The sequence below is a fragment of the Cavia porcellus genome, unplaced genomic scaffold (genome assembly GCF_034190915.1).
Source record: "Cavia porcellus strain 051 isolate PalLab524CR breed Dunkin Hartley unplaced genomic scaffold, mCavPor4.1 scaffold_21, whole genome shotgun sequence".
In the NCBI taxonomy this organism is placed as follows: Eukaryota; Metazoa; Chordata; class Mammalia; order Rodentia; family Caviidae; genus Cavia; species Cavia porcellus.
Window position 1 is genome coordinate 1,058,112 of NW_026947504.1, and position 19,662 is coordinate 1,077,773.

The following is a 19,662-nucleotide window of genomic DNA, read 5'->3' on the forward strand; positions in this document are numbered from 1 at the left end:
TGTATGGGTGTGTGCTACATTACATTCACTAGTAGGAGTGAGAAAAACATCACGGGGTGGTGTGAATCGGAGGGTCTGAATTAGGATAGGCAGTGAGGGGCAAAGTAGGATGGAGAAAAGCACCGCGGGTGGTCAGCATGGGGATGTCAGGGAACATGCAGTGGCAATGCAGGATAGGTTTCTGAAAAACATCGCGGGGTGGTGCGCATTGTATGGGTGTGTGTTACATTAGATTCACTAGTAGCAGTGAGAAAAACATCACGGGGTGGTGCGCATTGTATGGGTGTGTGTTACATTACATTCACTAGTAGGAGTGAGAAAAACATCACGGGGTGGTGCGCATTGTATGGGTGTGTGTTACATTACATTCACTAGTAGGAGTGAGAAAAACATCACGGGGTGGTGCGCATTGTATGGGTGTGTGTTACATTACATTCACTAGTAGGAGTGAGAAAAACATCACGGGGTGGTGCGCATTGTATGGGTGTGTGTTACATTACATTCACTAGTAGCAGTGAGAAAAACATCACGGGGTGGTGCGCATTGTATGGGTGTGTGTTACATTACATTCACTAGTAGGAGTGAGAATAACATCACGGGGTGGTGCGCATTGTATGGGTGTGTGTTACATTATATTCACTAGCAGGAGTGAGAAAAACATCACGGGGTGGTGCGCATTGTATGGGTGTGTGTTACATTACATTCACTAGTAGGAGTGAGAAAAACATCACGGGGTGGTGCGCATTGTATTGGTGTGTGTTACATTACATTCAGTAGTAGGAGTGAGAAAAACATCACGGGGTGGTGCGCATTGTATGGGTGTGTGTTACATTACATTCACTAGTAGGAGTGAGAAAAACATCACGGGGTGTTGCGCATTGTATGGGTGTGTGCTACATTACATTCACTAGTAGGAGTGAGAAAAACATCACGCGGTGCTGCACATTGTAAGGGTGTGTGTTACATTACATTCACTAGTAGGAGTGAGAAAAACATCACGGGCTGGTGCGCATTGTATGGGTGTGTGTTACATTACATTCACTAGTAGGAGTGAGAAAAACATCACGGGGTGGTGCGTATTGTATTTGTGTGTGTTACATTACATTCACTAGTAGGAGTGAGAAAAACATCACGGGGTGGTGCGCATTGTATGGGTGTGTGTTACATTACATTCACTAGTAGGAGTGAGAAGAACATCACGGGGTGGTGTGAATCGGAGGGTCTGAATTAGGATAGGCAGTGAGTGCCAATGTAGGACGGAGAAAAGCACCGCGGGGTGGTCAGCATGGGGAGGTCAGGGAACATGCAGTGGCAATGTACGATAGGTTTCGGAAAATCATTGCGGGGTGGTGCGCATTGTATGGGTGTGTGTTACATTAGATTCACTAGTAGGAGTGAGAAAAACATCACGGGGTGGTGCGCATTGTATAGGTGTGTGTTACATTACATTCACTACTAGGAGTGAAAAACACATCACGATCTGGTGCGCATTGTATGGGTGTGTGTTACATTACATTCACTAGTAGGAGTGAGAAAAACATCACGGGGTGGTGCGCATTGTATGGGTGTGTGTTACATTACATTCACTAGTAGGAGTGAGAAAAACATGACGGGGTGGTGCGCATTGTATGGGTGTGTGTTACATTACATTCACTAGTAGGAGTGAGAAAAACATCATGGGGTGGTGCGCATTGTATGGCTGTGTGTTACATTACATTCACTAGTAGGAGTGAGAAAAACATCACCGGGTGGTGCGCATTGTATGGGTGTGTGCTACATTACATTCACTAGTAGGAGTGAGAAAAACATGACGGGGTGGTGTGCATTGTATGGGTGTGTGTTACATTACATTCACTACTAGGAGTGAGAAAAACATCACGGGGTGGTGCGCATTGTATGGGTGTGTGTTACATTACATTCACTAGTAGGAGAGAGAAAAACATCACGGGGTGGTGCGAATTGTATGGGTGTGTGTTACATTACATTCACTAGTAGGAGTGAGAAAAAAATCACGTGGTGGTGCGCATTGTATGGGTATGTGTTACATTACATTCACTAGTACCAGTGAGAAAAACATCACGGAGTGATGCGCATTGTATGGGTGTTTGTTACATTACATTCACTAGTAGCAGTGAGAAAAACATCACGGGGTGGTGCGCATTGTATGGGTGTGTGTTACATTACATTCACTAGTAGGAGTGAGAAGAACATCACGGGGTGGTGTGAATCGGAGGGTCTGAATTAGGATAGGCAGTGATTGCCAATGTAAGACGGAGAAAAGCACCGCGGGGTGGTCAGCATGGGGAGGTCAGGGAACATGCAGTGGCAATGTACGATAGGTTTCGGAAAAACATTGCGGGGTGGTGCGCATTGTATGGGTGTGTGTTACATTAGATTCACTACTAGGAGTGAGAAAAACATCACGGGCTGGTGCACATTGTATGGGTGTGTGTTACATTACATTCACTAGTAGGAGTGAGAAAAACATCACGGGTTGGTGCGCATTGTATGGGTGTGTGTTACATTACATTCACTAGTAGGAGTGAGAAAAATATCACGGGGTGGTGCGCATTGTATGGGTGTGTGTTACATTACATTCACTAATAGGAGTGAGAAAAATATCACGGGGTGGTGCGCATTGTATGTGTGTGTGTTACATTACATTCACTAGTAGGAGTGAGAAAAACATCACGGGGTGGTGCGCATTGTATGGGTGTGTGTTACATTAGATTCACTAGTAGGAGTGAGAAAAACATCACGGGGTGGTGCGCATTGTATGGGTGTGTGTTACATTACATTCACTACTAGGAGTGAGAAAATCATCACGGGGTGGTGCGCATTGTATGGGTCTGTGTTACATTACATTCACTAGTAGGAGTGAGAAAAACATCACGGGGTGGTGCGCATTGTATGGGTGTGTGTTACATTACATTCACTAGTAGGAGTAAGAAAAACATCACGGGGTGGTGCGCATTGTATGGGTGTGTGTTACATTACATTCACTAATAGGAGTGAGAAAAACATCACGGGGTGGTGCGCATTGTATGTGTGTGTGTTACATTACATTCACTAATAGGAGTGAGAAAAACATCACGGGGTGGTGCGCATTGTATGGGTGTGTGCTACATTACATTCACTAGTAGGAGTGAGAAAAACATCACGGGGTGGTGTGAATCGGAGGGTCTGAATTAGGATAGGCAGTGAGTGGCAAAGTAGGATGGAGAAAAGCACCGCGGGGTGGTCAGCATGGGGATGTCAGGGAACATGCAGTGGCAATGTAGGATAGGTTTCTGAAAAACATCGCGGGGTGGTGCGCATTGTATGGGTGTGTGTTACATTAGATTCACTAGTAGCAGTGAGAAAAACATCACGGGGTGGTGCGCATTGTATGGGTGTGTGTTACATTACATTCACTAGTAGGAGTGAGAAAAACATCACGGGGTGGTGCGCATTGTATGGGTGTGTGTTACATTACATTCACTAGTAGGAGTGAGAAAAACATCACGGGGTGGTGCGCATTGTATGGGTGTGTGTTACATTACATTCACTAGTAGGAGTGAGAAAAACATCACGGGGTGGTGCGCATTGTATGGGTGTGTGTTACGTTACATTCACTAGTAGCAGTGAGAAAAACATCACGGGGTGGTGCGCATTGTATGGGTGTGTGTTACATTATATTCACTAGTAGGAGTGAGAAAAACATCACGGGGTGGTGCGCATTGTATGGGTGTGTGTTACATTACATTCACTAGTAGGAGTGAGAAAAACATCACGGGGTGGTGCGCATTGTATGGGTGTGTGTTACATTACATTCACTAGTAGGAGTGAGAAAAACATCACGGGGTGGTGCGCATTGTATGGGTGTGTGTTACATTACATTCACTAGTAGGAGTGAGAAAAACATCACGGGGTGGTGCGCATTGTATTGGTGTGTGTTACATTACATTCAGTAGTAGGAGTGAGAAAAACATCACGGGGTGGTGTGAATCGGAGGGTCTGAATTAGGATAGGCAGTGAGTGCCAATGTAGGACGGAGAAAAGCACCGCGGGGTGGTCAGCATGGGGAGGTCAGGGAACATGCAGTGGCAATGTACGATAGGTTTCGGAAAATCATTGCGGGGTGGTGCGCATTGTATGGGTGTGTGTTACATTAGATTCACTAGTAGGAGTGAGAAAAACATCACGGGGTGGTGCGCATTGTATAGGTGTGTGTTACATTACATTCACTACTAGGAGTGAAAAACACATCACGGGCTGGTGCGCATTGTATGGGTGTGTGTTACATTACATTCACTAGTAGGAGTGAGAAAAACATCACGGGGTGGTTCGCATTGTATGGGTGTGTGTTACATTACATTCACTAGTAGGAGTGAGAAGAACATCACGGGGTGGTGTGAATCGGAGGGTCTGAATTAGGATAGGCAGTGATTGCCAATGTAAGACGGAGAAAAGCACCGCGGGGTGGTCAGCATGGGGAGGTCAGGGAACATGCAGTGGCAATGTACGATAGGTTTCGGAAAAACATTGCGGGGTGGTGCGCATTGTATGGGTGTGTGTTACATTAGATTCACTACTAGGAGTGAGAAAAACATCACGGGCTGGTGCACATTGTATGGGTGTGTGTTACATTACATTCACTAGTAGGAGTGAGAAAAACATCACGGGTTGGTGCGCATTGTATGGGTGTGTGTTACATTACATTCACTAGTAGGAGTGAGAAAAATATCACGGGGTGGTGCGCATTGTATGGGTGTGTGTTACATTACATTCACTAATAGGAGTGAGAAAAATATCACGGGGTGGTGCGCATTGTATGTGTGTGTGTTACATTACATTCACTAGTAGGAGTGAGAAAAACATCACGGGGTGGTGCGCATTGTATGGGTGTGTGTTACATTAGATTCACTAGTAGGAGTGAGAAAAACATCACGGGGTGGTGCGCATTGTATGGGTGTGTGTTACATTACATTCACTACTAGGAGTGAGAAAATCATCACGGGGTGGTGCGCATTGTATGGGTCTGTGTTACATTACATTCACTAGTAGGAGTGAGAAAAACATCACGGGGTGGTGCGCATTGTATGGGTGTGTGTTACATTACATTCACTAGTAGGAGTAAGAAAAACATCACGGGGTGGTGCGCATTGTATGGGTGTGTGTTACATTACATTCACTAATAGGAGTGAGAAAAACATCACGGGGTGGTGCGCATTGTATGTGTGTGTGTTACATTACATTCACTAATAGGAGTGAGAAAAACATCACGGGGTGGTGCGCATTGTATGGGTGTGTGCTACATTACATTCACTAGTAGGAGTGAGAAAAACATCACGGGGTGGTGTGAATCGGAGGGTCTGAATTAGGATAGGCAGTGAGTGGCAAAGTAGGATGGAGAAAAGCACCGCGGGGTGGTCAGCATGGGGATGTCAGGGAACATGCAGTGGCAATGTAGGATAGGTTTCTGAAAAACATCGCGGGGTGGTGCGCATTGTATGGGTGTGTGTTACATTAGATTCACTAGTAGCAGTGAGAAAAACATCACGGGGTGGTGCGCATTGTATGGGTGTGTGTTACATTACATTCACTAGTAGGAGTGAGAAAAACATCACGGGGTGGTGCGCATTGTATGGGTGTGTGTTACATTACATTCACTAGTAGGAGTGAGAAAAACATCACGGGGTGGTGCGCATTGTATGGGTGTGTGTTACATTACATTCACTAGTAGGAGTGAGAAAAACATCACGGGGTGGTGCGCATTGTATGGGTGTGTGTTACGTTACATTCACTAGTAGCAGTGAGAAAAACATCACGGGGTGGTGCGCATTGTATGGGTGTGTGTTACATTATATTCACTAGTAGGAGTGAGAAAAACATCACGGGGTGGTGCGCATTGTATGGGTGTGTGTTACATTACATTCACTAGTAGGAGTGAGAAAAACATCACGGGGTGGTGCGCATTGTATGGGTGTGTGTTACATTACATTCACTAGTAGGAGTGAGAAAAACATCACGGGGTGGTGCGCATTGTATGGGTGTGTGTTACATTACATTCACTAGTAGGAGTGAGAAAAACATCACGGGGTGGTGCGCATTGTATTGGTGTGTGTTACATTACATTCAGTAGTAGGAGTGAGAAAAACATCACGGGGTGGTGTGAATCGGAGGGTCTGAATTAGGATAGGCAGTGAGTGCCAATGTAGGACGGAGAAAAGCACCGCGGGGTGGTCAGCATGGGGAGGTCAGGGAACATGCAGTGGCAATGTACGATAGGTTTCGGAAAATCATTGCGGGGTGGTGCGCATTGTATGGGTGTGTGTTACATTAGATTCACTAGTAGGAGTGAGAAAAACATCACGGGGTGGTGCGCATTGTATAGGTGTGTGTTACATTACATTCACTACTAGGAGTGAAAAACACATCACGGGCTGGTGCGCATTGTATGGGTGTGTGTTACATTACATTCACTAGTAGGAGTGAGAAAAACATCACGGGGTGGTTCGCATTGTATGGGTGTGTGTTACATTACATTCACTAGTAGGAGTGAGAAAAACATGACGGGGTGGTGCGCATTGTATGGGTGTGTGTTACATTACATTCACTAGTAGGAGTGAAAAAACATCACGGGGTGGTGCGCATTGTATGGCTGTGTGTTACATTACATTCACTAGTAGGAGTGAGAAAAACATCACCGGGTGGTGCGCATTGTATGGGTGTGTGCTACATTGCATTCACTAGTAGGAGTGAGAAAAACATGACGGGGTGGTGTGCATTGTATGGGTGTGTGTTACATTACATTCACTACTAGGAGTGAGAAAAACATCACGGGGTGGTGCGCATTGTATGGGTGTGTGTTACATTACATTCACTAGTAGGAGTGAGAAAAACATCACGGGGTGGTGCGAATTGTATGGGTGTGTGTTACATTACATTCACTAGTAGGAGTGAGAAAAAAATCACGTGGTGGTGCGCATTGTATGGGTATGTGTTACATTACATTCAATAGTAAGAGTGAGAAAAACATCACGGAGTGATGCGCATTGTATGGGTGTTTGTTACATTACATTCACTAGTAGCAGTGAGAAAAACATCACGGGGTGGTGCGCATTGTATGGGTGTGTGTTACATTACATTCACTAGTAGGAGTGAGAAGAACATCACGGGGTGGTGTGAATCGGAGGGTCTGAATTAGGATAGGCAGTGATTGCCAATGTAAGACGGAGAAAAGCACCGCGGGGTGGTCAGCATGGGGAGGTCAGGGAACATGCAGTGGCAATGTACGATAGGTTTCGGAAAAACATTGCGGGGTGGTGCGCATTGTATGGGTGTGTGTTACATTAGATTCACTACTAGGAGTGAGAAAAACATCACGGGCTGGTGCACATTGTATGGGTGTGTGTTACATTACATTCACTAGTAGGAGTGAGAAAAACATCACGGGGTGGTGCGCATTGTATGGGTGTGTGTTACATTACATTCACTAGTAGGAGTGAGAAAAATATCACGGGGTGGTGCGCATTGTATGGGTGTGTGTTACATTACATTCACTAATAGGAGTGAGAAAAACATCATGGGCTGGTGCGCATTGTATGGGTGTGTGTTACATTACATTCACTAGTAGGAGTGAGAAAAACATCACGGGGTGGTGCGCATTGTATGGGTGTGTGTTACATTAGATTCACTAGTAGGAGTGAGAAAAACATCACGGGGTGGTGCGCATTGTATGGGTGTGTGTTACATTACATTCACTACTAGGAGTGAGAAAATCATCACGGGGTGGTGCGCATTGTATGGGTCTGTGTTACATTACATTCACTAGTAGGAGTGAGAAAAACATCACGGGGTGGTGCGCATTGTATGGGTGTGTGTTACATTACATTCACTAGTAGGAGTAAGAAAAACATCACGGGGTGGTGCGCATTGTATGGGTGTGTGTTACATTACATTCACTAATAGGAGTGAGAAAAACATCACGGGGTGGTGCGCATTGTATGTGTGTGTGTTACATTACATTCACTAATAGGAGTGAGAAAAACATCACGGGGTGGTGCGCATTGTATGGGTGTGTGCTACATTACATTCACTAGTAGGAGTGAGAAAAACATCACGGGGTGGTGTGAATCGGAGGGTCTGAATTAGGATAGGCAGTGAGGGGCAAAGTAGGATGGAGAAAAGCACCGCAGGGTGGTCAGCATGGGGATGTCAGGGAACATGCAGTGGCAATGCAGGATAGGTTTCTGAAAAACATCGCGGGGTGGTGCGCATTGTATGGGTGTGTGTTACATTAGATTCACTAGTAGCAGTGAGAAAAACATCACGGGGTGGTGCGCATTGTATGGGTGTGTGTTACATTACATTCACTAGTAGGAGTGAGAAAAACATCACGGGGTGGTGCGCATTGTATGGGTGTGTGTTACATTACATTCACTAGTAGGAGTGAGAAAAACATCACGGGGTGGTGCGCATTGTATGGGTGTGTGTTACATTACATTCACTAGTAGGAGTGAGAAAAACATCACGGGGTGGTGCGCATTGTATGGGTGTGTGTTACATTACATTCACTAGTAGGAGTGAGAAAAACATCACGGGGTGGTGCGCATTGTATGGGTGTGTGCTACATTACATTCACTAGTAGGAGTGAGAAAAACATCACGGGGTGCTGCACATTGTAAGGGTGTGTGTTACATTACATTCACTAGTAGGAGTGAGAAAAACATCACGGGCTGGTGCGCATTGTATGGGTGTGTGTTACATTACATTCACTAGTAGGAGTGAGAAAAACATCACGGGGTGGTGCGCATTGTATGGGTGTTTGTTACATTATATTCACTAGTAGGAGTGAGAAAAACATCACGGGGTGGTGCGTATTGTATTTGTGTGTGTTACATTACATTCACTAGTAGGAGTGAGAAAAACATCACGGGGTGGTGCGCATTGTATGGGTGTGTGTTACATTACATTCACTAGTAGGAGTGAGAAGAACATCACGGGGTGGTGTGAATCGGAGGGTCTGAATTAGGATAGGCAGTGAGTGCCAATGTAGGACGGAGAAAAGCACCGCGGGGTGGTCAGCATGGGGAGGTCAGGGAACATGCAGTGGCAATGTACGATAGGTTTCGGAAAATCATTGCGGGGTGGTGCGCATTGTATGGGTGTGTGTTACATTAGATTCACTAGTAGGAGTGAGAAAAACATCACGGGGTGGTGCGCATTGTATAGGTGTGTGTTACATTACATTCACTACTAGGAGTGAAAAACACATCACGATCTGGTGCGCATTGTATGGGTGTGTGTTACATTACATTCACTAGTAGGAGTGAGAAAAACATCACGGGGTGGTGCGCATTGTATGGGTGTGTGTTACATTACATTCACTAGTAGGAGTGAGAAAAACATGACGGGGTGGTGCGCATTGTATGGGTGTGTGTTACATTACATTCACTAGTAGCAGTGAGAAAAACATCACGGGGTGGTGCGCATTGTATGGCTGTGTGTTACATTACATTCACTAGTAGGAGTGAGAAAAACATCACCGGGTGGTGCGCATTGTATGGGTGTGTGCTACATTACATTCACTAGTAGGAGTGAGAAAAACATGACGGGGTGGTGTGCATTGTATGGGTGTGTGTTACATTACATTCACTACTAGGAGTGAGAAAAACATCACGGGGTGGTGCGCATTGTATGGGTGTGTGTTACATTACATTCACTAGTAGGAGAGAGAAAAACATCACGGGGTGGTGCGAATTGTATGGGTGTGTGTTACATTACATTCACTAGTAGGAGTGAGAAAAAAATCACGTGGTGGTGCGCATTGCATGGGTATGTGTTACATTACATTCACTAGTACCAGTGAGAAAAACATCACGGAGTGATGCGCATTGTATGGGTGTTTGTTACATTACATTCACTAGTAGCAGTGAGAAAAACATCACGGGGTGGTGCGCATTGTATGGGTGTGTGTTACATTACATTCACTAGTAGGAGTGAGAAGAACATCACGGGGTGGTGTGAATCGGAGGGTCTGAATTAGGATAGGCAGTGATTGCCAATGTAAGACGGAGAAAAACACCGCGGGGTGGTCAGCATGGGGAGGTCAGGGAATATGCAGTGGCAATGTACGATAGGTTTCGGAAAAACATTGCGGGGTGGTGCGCATTGTATGGGTATGTGTTACATTAGATTCACTACTAGGAGTGAGAAAAACATCACGGGCTGGTGCACATTGTATGGGTGTGTGTTACATTACATTCACTAGTAGGAGTGAGAAAAACATCACGGGTTGGTGCGCATTGTATGGGTGTGTGTTACATTACATTCACTAGTAGGAGTGAGAAAAATATCACGGGGTGGTGCGCATTCTATGGGTGTGTGTTACATTACATTCACTAATAGGAGTGAGAAAAATATCACGGGGTGGTGCGCATTGTATGGGTGTGTGTTATATTACATTCACTAGTAGGAGTGAGAAAAACATCACGGGGTGGTGCGCATTGTATGGGTGTGTGTTACATTAGATTCACTAGTAGGAGTGAGAAAAACATCACGGGGTGGTGCGCATTGTATGGGTGTGTGTTACATTACATTCACTACTAGGAGTGAGAAAATCATCACGGGGTGGTGCGCATTGTATGGGTCTGTGTTACATTACATTCACTAGTAGGAGTGAGAAAAACATCACGGGGTGGTGCGCATTGTATGGGTGTGTGTTACATTACATTCACTAGTAGGAGTAAGAAAAACATCACGGGGTGGTGCGCATTGTATGGGTGTGTGTTACATTACATTCACTAATAGGAGTGAGAAAAACATCACGGGGTGGTGCGCATTGTATGTGTGTGTGTTACATTACATTCACTAATAGGAGTGAGAAAAACATCACGGGGTGGTGCGCATTGTATGGGTGTGTGCTACATTACATTCACTAGTAGGAGTGAGAAAAACATCACGGGGTGGTGTGAATCGGAGGGTCTGAATTAGGATAGGCAGTGAGTGGCAAAGTAGGATGGAGAAAAGCACCGCGGGGTGGTCAGCATGGGGATGTCAGGGAACATGCAGTGGCAATGTAGGATAGGTTTCTGAAAAACATCGCGGGGTGGTGCGCATTGTATGGGTGTGTGTTACATTAGATTCACTAGTAGCAGTGAGAAAAACATCACGGGGTGGTGCGCATTGTATGGGTGTGTGTTACATTACATTCACTAGTAGGAGTGAGAAAAACATCACGGGGTGGTGCGCATTGTATGGGTGTGTGTTACATTACATTCACTAGTAGGAGTGAGAAAAACATCACGGGGTGGTGCGCATTGTATGGGTGTGTGTTACATTACATTCACTAGTAGGAGTGAGAAAAACATCACGGGGTGGTGCGCATTGTATGGGTGTGTGTTACATTACATTCACTAGTAGCAGTGAGAAAAACATCACGGGGTGGTGCGCATTGTATGGGTGTGTGTTACATTACATTCACTAGTAGGAGTGAGAATAACATCACGGGGTGGTGCGCATTGTATGGGTGTGTGTTACATTATATTCACTAGTAGGAGTGAGAAAAACATCACGGGGTGGTGCGCATTGTATGGGTGTGTGTTACATTACATTCACTAGTAGGAGTGAGAAAAACATCACGGGGTGGTGCGCATTGTATGGGTGTGTGTTACATTACATTCACTAGTAGGAGTGAGAAAAACATCACGGGGTGGTGCGCATTGTATGGGTGTGTGTTACATTACATTCACTAGTAGGAGTGAGAAAAACATCACGGGGTGGTGCGCATTGTATTGGTGTGTGTTACATTACATTCAGTAGTAGGAGTGAGAAAAACATCACGGGGTGGTGTGAATCGGAGGGTCTGAATTAGGATAGGCAGTGAGTGCCAATGTAGGACGGAGAAAAGCACCGCGGGGTGGTCAGCATGGGGAGGTCAGGGAACATGCAGTGGCAATGTACGATAGGTTTCGGAAAATCATTGCGGGGTGGTGCGCATTGTATGGGTGTGTGTTACATTAGATTCACTAGTAGGAGTGAGAAAAACATCACGGGGTGGTGCGCATTGTATAGGTGTGTGTTACATTACATTCACTACTAGGAGTGAAAAACACATCACGGGCTGGTGCGCATTGTATGGGTGTGTGTTACATTACATTCACTAGTAGGAGTGAGAAAAACATCACGGGGTGGTGCGAATTGTATGGGTGTGTGTTACATTACATTCACTAGTAGGAGTGAGAAAAAAATCACGTGGTGGTGCGCATTGTATGGGTATGTGTTACATTACATTCAATAGTAACAGTGAGAAAAACATCACGGAGTGATGCGCATTGTATGGGTGTTTGTTACATTACATTCACTAGTAGCAGTGAGAAAAACATCACGGGGTGGTGCGCATTGTATGGGTGTGTGTTACATTACATTCACTAGTAGGAGTGAGAAGAACATCACGGGGTGGTGTGAATCGGAGGGTCTGAATTAGGATAGGCAGTGATTGCCAATGTAAGACGGAGAAAAACACCGCGGGGTGGTCAGCATGGGGAGGTCAGGGAACATGCAGTGGCAATGTACGATAGGTTTCGGAAAAACATTGCGGGGTGGTGCGCATTGTATGGGTGTGTGTTACATTAGATTCACTACTAGGAGTGAGAAAAACATCACGGGCTGGTGCACATTGTATGGGTGTGTGTTACATTACATTCACTAGTAGGAGTGAGAAAAACATCACGGGGTGGTGCGCATTGTATGGGTGTGTGTTACATTACATTCACTAGTAGGAGTGAGAAAAATATCACGGGGTGGTGCGCATTGTATGGGTGTGTGTTACATTACATTCACTAATAGGAGTGAGAAAAACATCATGGGCTGGTGCGCATTGTATGGGTGTGTGTTACATTACATTCACTAGTAGGAGTGAGAAAAACATCACGGGGTGGTGCGCATTGTATGGGTGTGTGTTACATTAGATTCACTAGTAGGAGTGAGAAAAACATCACGGGGTGGTGCGCATTGTATGGGTGTGTGTTACATTACATTCACTACTAGGAGTGAGAAAATCATCACGGGGTGGTGCGCATTGTATGGGTCTGTGTTACATTACATTCACTAGTAGGAGTGAGAAAAACATCACGGGGTGGTGCGCATTGTATGGGTGTGTGTTACATTACATTCACTAGTAGGAGTAAGAAAAACATCACGGGGTGGTGCGCATTGTATGGGTGTGTGTTACATTACATTCACTAATAGGAGTGAGAAAAACATCACGGGGTGGTGCGCATTGTATGGGTGTGTGTTACATTACATTCACTAATAGGAGTGAGAAAAACATCAAGGGGTGGTGCGCATTGTATGTGTGTGTGTTACATTACATTCACTAATAGGAGTGAGAAAAACATCACGGGGTGGTGCGCATTGTATGGGTGTGTGCTACATTACATTCACTAGTAGGAGTGAGAAAAACATCACGGGGTGGTGTGAATCGGAGGGTCTGAATTAGGATAGGCAGTGAGGGGCAAAGTAGGATGGAGAAAAGCACCGCGGGGTGGTCAGCATGGGGATGTCAGGGAACATGCAGTGGCAATGCAGGATAGGTTTCTGAAAAACATCGCGGGGTGGTGCGCATTGTATGGGTGTGTGTTACATTAGATTCACTAGTAGCAGTGAGAAAAACATCACGGGGTGGTGCGCATTGTATGGGTGTGTGTTACATTACATTCACTAGTAGGAGTGAGAAAAACATCACGGGGTGGTGCGCATTGTATGGGTGTGTGTTACATTACATTCACTAGTAGGAGTGAGAAAAACATCACGGGGTGGTGCGCATTGTATGGGTGTGTGTTACATTACATTCACTAGTAGGAATGAGAAAAACATCACGGGGTGGTGCGCATTGTATGGGTGTGTGTTACATTACATTCACTAGTAGCAGTGAGAAAAACATCACGGGGTGGTGCGCATTGTATGGGTGTGTGTTACATTACATTCACTAGTAGGAGTGAGAATAACATCACGGGGTGGTGCGCATTGTATGGGTGTGTGTTACATTATATTCACTAGCAGGAGTGAGAAAAACATCACGGGGTGGTGCGCATTGTATGGGTGTGTGTTACATTACATTCACTAGTAGGAGTGAGAAAAACATCACGGGGTGGTGCGCATTGTATGGGTGTGTGTTACATTACATTCAGTAGTAGGAGTGAGAAAAACATCACGGGGTGGTGCGCATTGTATGGGTGTGTGTTACATTACATTCACTAGTAGGAGTGAGAAAAACATCACGGGGTGGTGCGCATTGTATTGGTGTGTGTTACATTACATTCAGTAGTAGGAGTGAGAAAAACATCACGGGGTGGTGCGCATTGTATGGGTGTGTGTTACATTACATTCACTAGTAGGAGTGAGAAAAACATCACGGGGTGGTGCGCATTGTATGGGTGTGTGCTACATTACATTCACTAGTAGGAGTGAGAAAAACATCACGGGGTGCTGCACATTGTAAGGGTGTGTGTTACATTACATTCACTAGTAGGAGTGAGAAAAACATCACGGGCTGGTGCGCATTGTATGGGTGTGTGTTACATTACATTCACTAGTAGGAGTGAGAAAAACATCACGGGGTGGTGCGCATTGTATGGGTGTTTGTTACATTATATTCACTAGTAGGAGTGAGAAAAACATCACGGGGTGGTGCGTATTGTATTTGTGTGTGTTACATTACATTCACTAGTAGGAGTGAGAAAAACATCACGGGGTGGTGCGCATTGTATGGGTGTGTGTTACATTACATTCACTAGTAGGAGTGAGAAGAACATCACGGGGTGGTGTGAATCGGAGGGTCTGAATTAGGATAGGCAGTGAGTGCCAATGTAGGACGGAGAAAAGCACCGCGGGGTGGTCAGCATGGGGAGGTCAGGGAACATGCAGTGGCAATGTACGATAGGTTTCGGAAAATCATTGCGGGGTGGTGCGCATTGTATGGGTGTGTGTTACATTAGATTCACTAGTAGGAGTGAGAAAAACATCACGGGGTGGTGCGCATTGTATAGGTGTGTGTTACATTACATTCACTACTAGGAGTGAAAAACACATCACGATCTGGTGCGCATTGCATGGGTGTGTGTTACATTACATTCACTAGTAGGAGTGAGAAAAACATCACGGGGTGGTGCGCATTGTATGGGTGTGTGTTACATTACATTCACTAGTAGGAGTGAGAAAAACATGACGGGGTGGTGCGCATTGTATGGGTGTGTGTTACATTACATGCACTAGTAGGAGTGAGAAAAACATCACGGGGTGGTGCGCATTGTATGGCTGTGTGTTACATTACATTCACTAGTAGGAGTGAGAAAAACATCACCGGGTGGTGCGCATTGTATGGGTGTGTGCTACATTACATTCACTAGTAGGAGTGAGAAAAACATGACGGGGTGGTGTGCATTGTATGGGTGTGTGTTACATTACATTCACTACTAGGAGTGAGAAAAACATCACGGGGTGGTGCGCATTGTATGGGTGTGTGTTACATTACATTCACTAGTAGGAGAGAGAAAAACATCACGGGGTGGTGCGAATTGTATGGGTGTGTGTTACATTACATTCACTAGTAGGAGTGAGAAAAAAATCACGTGGTGGTGCGCATTGTATGGGTATGTGTTACATTACATTCACTAGTACCAGTGAGAAAAACATCACGGAGTGATGCGCATTGTATGGGTGTTTGTTACATTACATTCACTAGTAGCAGTGAGAAAAACATCACGGGGTGGTGCGCATTGTATGGGTGTGTGTTACATTACATTCACTAGTAGGAGTGAGAAGAACATCACGGGGTGGTGTGAATCGGAGGGTCTGAATTAGGATAGGCAGTGATTGCCAATGTAAGACGGAGAAAAGCACCGCGGGGTGGTCAGCATGGGGAGGTCAGGGAACATGCAGTGGCAATGTACGATAGGTTTCGGAAAAACATTGCGGGGTGGTGCGCATTGTATGGGTGTGTGTTACATTAGATTCACTACTAGGAGTGAGAAAAACATCACGGGCTGGTGCACATTGTATGGGTGTGTGTTACATTACATTCACTAGTAGGAGTGAGAAAAACATCACGGGTTGGTGCGCATTGTATGGGTGTGTGTTACATTACATTCACTAGTAGGAGTGAGAAAAATATCACGGGGTGGTGCGCATTGTATGGGTGTGTGTTACATTACATTCACTAATAGGAGTGAGAAAAATATCACGGGGTGGTGCGCATTGTATGGGTGTGTGTTACATTACATTCACTAGTAGGAGTGAGAAAAACATCACGGGGTGGTGCGCATTGTATGGGTGTGTGTTACATTAGATTCACTAGTAGGAGTGAGAAAAACATCACGGGGTGGTGCGCATTGTATGGGTGTGTGTTACATTACATTCACTACTAGGAGTGAGAAAATCATCACGGGGTGGTGCGCATTGTATGGGTCTGTGTTACATTACATTCACTAGTAGGAGTGAGAAAAACATCACGGGGTGGTGCGCATTGTATGGGTGTGTGTTACATTACATTCACTAGTAGGAGTAAGAAAAACATCACGGGGTGGTGCGCATTGTATGGGTGTGTGTTACATTACATTCACTAATAGGTGTGAGAAAAACATCACAGGGTGGTGCGCATTGTATGTGTGTGTGTTACATTACATTCACTAATAGGAGTGAGAAAAACATCACGGGGTGGTGCGCATTGTATGGGTGTGTGCTACATTACATTCACTAGTAGGAGTGAGAAAAACATCACGGGGTGGTGTGAATCGGAGGGTCTGAATTAGGATAGGCAGTGAGTGGCAAAGTAGGATGGAGAAAAGCACCGCGGGGTGGTCAGCATGGGGATGTCAGGGAACATGCAGTGGCAATGTAGGATAGGTTTCTGAAAAACATCGCGGGGTGGTGCGCATTGTATGGGTGTGTGTTACATTAGATTCACTAGTAGCAGTGAGAAAAACATCACGGGGTGGTGCCCATTGTATGGGTGTGTGTTACATTACATTCACTAGTAGGAGTGAGAAAAACATCACGGGGTGGTGCGCATTGTATGGGTGTGTGTTACATTACATTCACTAGTAGGAGTGAGAAAAACATCACGGGGTGGTGCGCATTGTATGGGTGTGTGTTACATTACATTCACTAGTAGGAGTGAGAAAAACATCACGGGGTGGTGCGCATTGTATGGGTGTGTGTTACATTACATTCACTAGTAGCAGTGAGAAAAACATCACGGGGTGGTGCGCATTGTATGGGTGTGTGTTACATTACATTCACTAGTAGGAGTGAGAATAACATCACGGGGTGGTGCGCATTGTATGGGTGTGTGTTACATTATATTCACTAGTAGGAGTGAGAAAAACATCACGGGGTGGTGCGCATTGTATGGGTGTGTGTTACATTACATTCACTAGTAGGAGTGAGAAAAACATCACGGGGTGGTGCGCATTGTATGGGTGTGTGTTACATTACATTCACTAGTAGGAGTGAGAAAAACATCACGGGGTGGTGCGCATTGTATGGGTGTGTGTTACATTACATTCACTAGTAGGAGTGAGAAAAACATCACGGAGTGGTGCGCATTGTATGGGTGTGTGTTACATTACATTCACTAGTAGCAGTGAGAAAAACATCACGGGGTGGTGCGCATTGTATGGGTGTGTGTTACATTACATTCACTAGTAGCAGTGAGAAAAACATCACGGGGTGGTGCGCATTGTATGGGTGTGTGTTACATTACATTCACTAGTAGGAGTGAGAAAAACATCACGGGGTGCTGCACATTGTAAGGGTGTGTGTTACATTACATTCACTAGTAGGAGTGAGAAAAACATCACGGGCTGGTGCGCATTGTATGGGTGTGTGTTACATTACATTCACTAGTAGGAGTGCGAAAAACATCACAGGGTGGTGCGCATTGTATGGGTGTTTGTTACATTATATTCACTAGTAGGAGTGAGAAAAACATCACGGGGTGGTGCGTATTGTATTTGTGTGTGTTACATTACATTCACTAGTAGGAGTGAGAAAAACATCACGGGGTGGTGCGCATTGTATGGGTGTGTGTTACATTACATTCACTAGTAGGAGTGAGAAAAACATCATGGGCTGGTGCGCATTGTATGGGTGTGTGTTACATTACATTCACTAGTAGGAGTGAGAAAAACATCACGGGGTGGTGCGCATTGTATGGGTGTGTGTTACATTACATTCACTAGTAGGAGTGAGAAAAACATCCCGGGGTGGTGTGAATCGGAGGGTCTGAATTAGGATAGGCAGTGAGTGGCAATGTAGGATGGAGAAAAGCACCGCGGGATGGTCAGCATGGGGAGGTCAGGGAACATGCAGTGGCAATGCAGGATAGGTTTCTAAAAAACATCACGGGGTGGTGCGCATTGTATGGGTGTGTGTTACATTAGATTCACTAGTAGGAATGAGAAAAACATCACGGGGTGGTGCGCATTGTATGGGTGTGTGTTACATTACATTCACTACTAGGAGTGAGAAAATCATCACGGGGTGGTGCGCATTGTATGGGTGTGTGTTACATTACATTCACTAGTAGGAGTGAGAAAAACATCACGGGGTGGTGCGCATTGTATGGGTGTGTGTTACATTACATTCACTAGTAGGAGTAAGAAAAACATCACGGGGTGGTGCGCATTGTATGGGTGTGTGTTACATTACATTCACTAATAGGAGTGAGAAAAACATCACGGGGTGGTGGGCATTGTATGTGTGTGTGTTACATTACATTCACTAATAGGAGTGAGAAAAACATCACGGGGTGGTGCGCATTGTATGGGTGTGTGCTACATTACATTCACTAGTACGAGTGAGAAAAACATCACGGGGTGGTGTGAATCGGAGGGTCTGAATTAGGACAGGCAGTGAGTGGCAATGTAGGATGGAGAAAAGCACCGCGGGGTGGTCAGCATGGGGAGGTCAGGGAACATGCAGTGGCAATGTAGGATAGGTTTCTGAAAAACATCGCGGGGTGGTGCGCATTGTATGGGTGTGTGTTACATTAGATTCACTAGTAGCAGTGAGAAAAACATCACGGGGTGGTGCCCATTGTATGGGTGTGTGTTACATTACATTCACTAGTAGGAGTGAGAAAAACATCACGGGGTGGTGCGCATTGTATGGGTGTGTGTTACATTACATTCACTAGTAGGAGTGAGAAAAACATCACGGGGTGGTGCGCATTGTATGGGTGTGTGTTACATTACATTCACTAGTAGGAGTGAGAAAAACATCACGGGGTGGTGCGCATTGTATGGGTGTGTGTTACATTACATTCACTAGTAGCAGTGAGAAAAACATCACCGGGTGGTGCTCATTGTATGGGTGTGTGTTACATTACATTCACTAGTAGGAGTGAGAAAAACATCACGGGGTGGTGCGCATTGTATGGGTGTGTGCTACATTACATTCACTAGTAGGAGTGAGAAAAACATCACGGGGTGGTGCGCATTGTAAGGGTGTGTGTTACATTACATTCAGTAGTAGGAGTGAGAAAAACATCACGGGCTGGTGCGCATTGTATGGGTGTGTGTTACATTACATTCACTATTAGGAGTGAGAAAAACATCACGGGGTGGTGCGCATTGTATGGGTGTGTGTTACATTATATTCACTAGTAGGAGTGAGAAA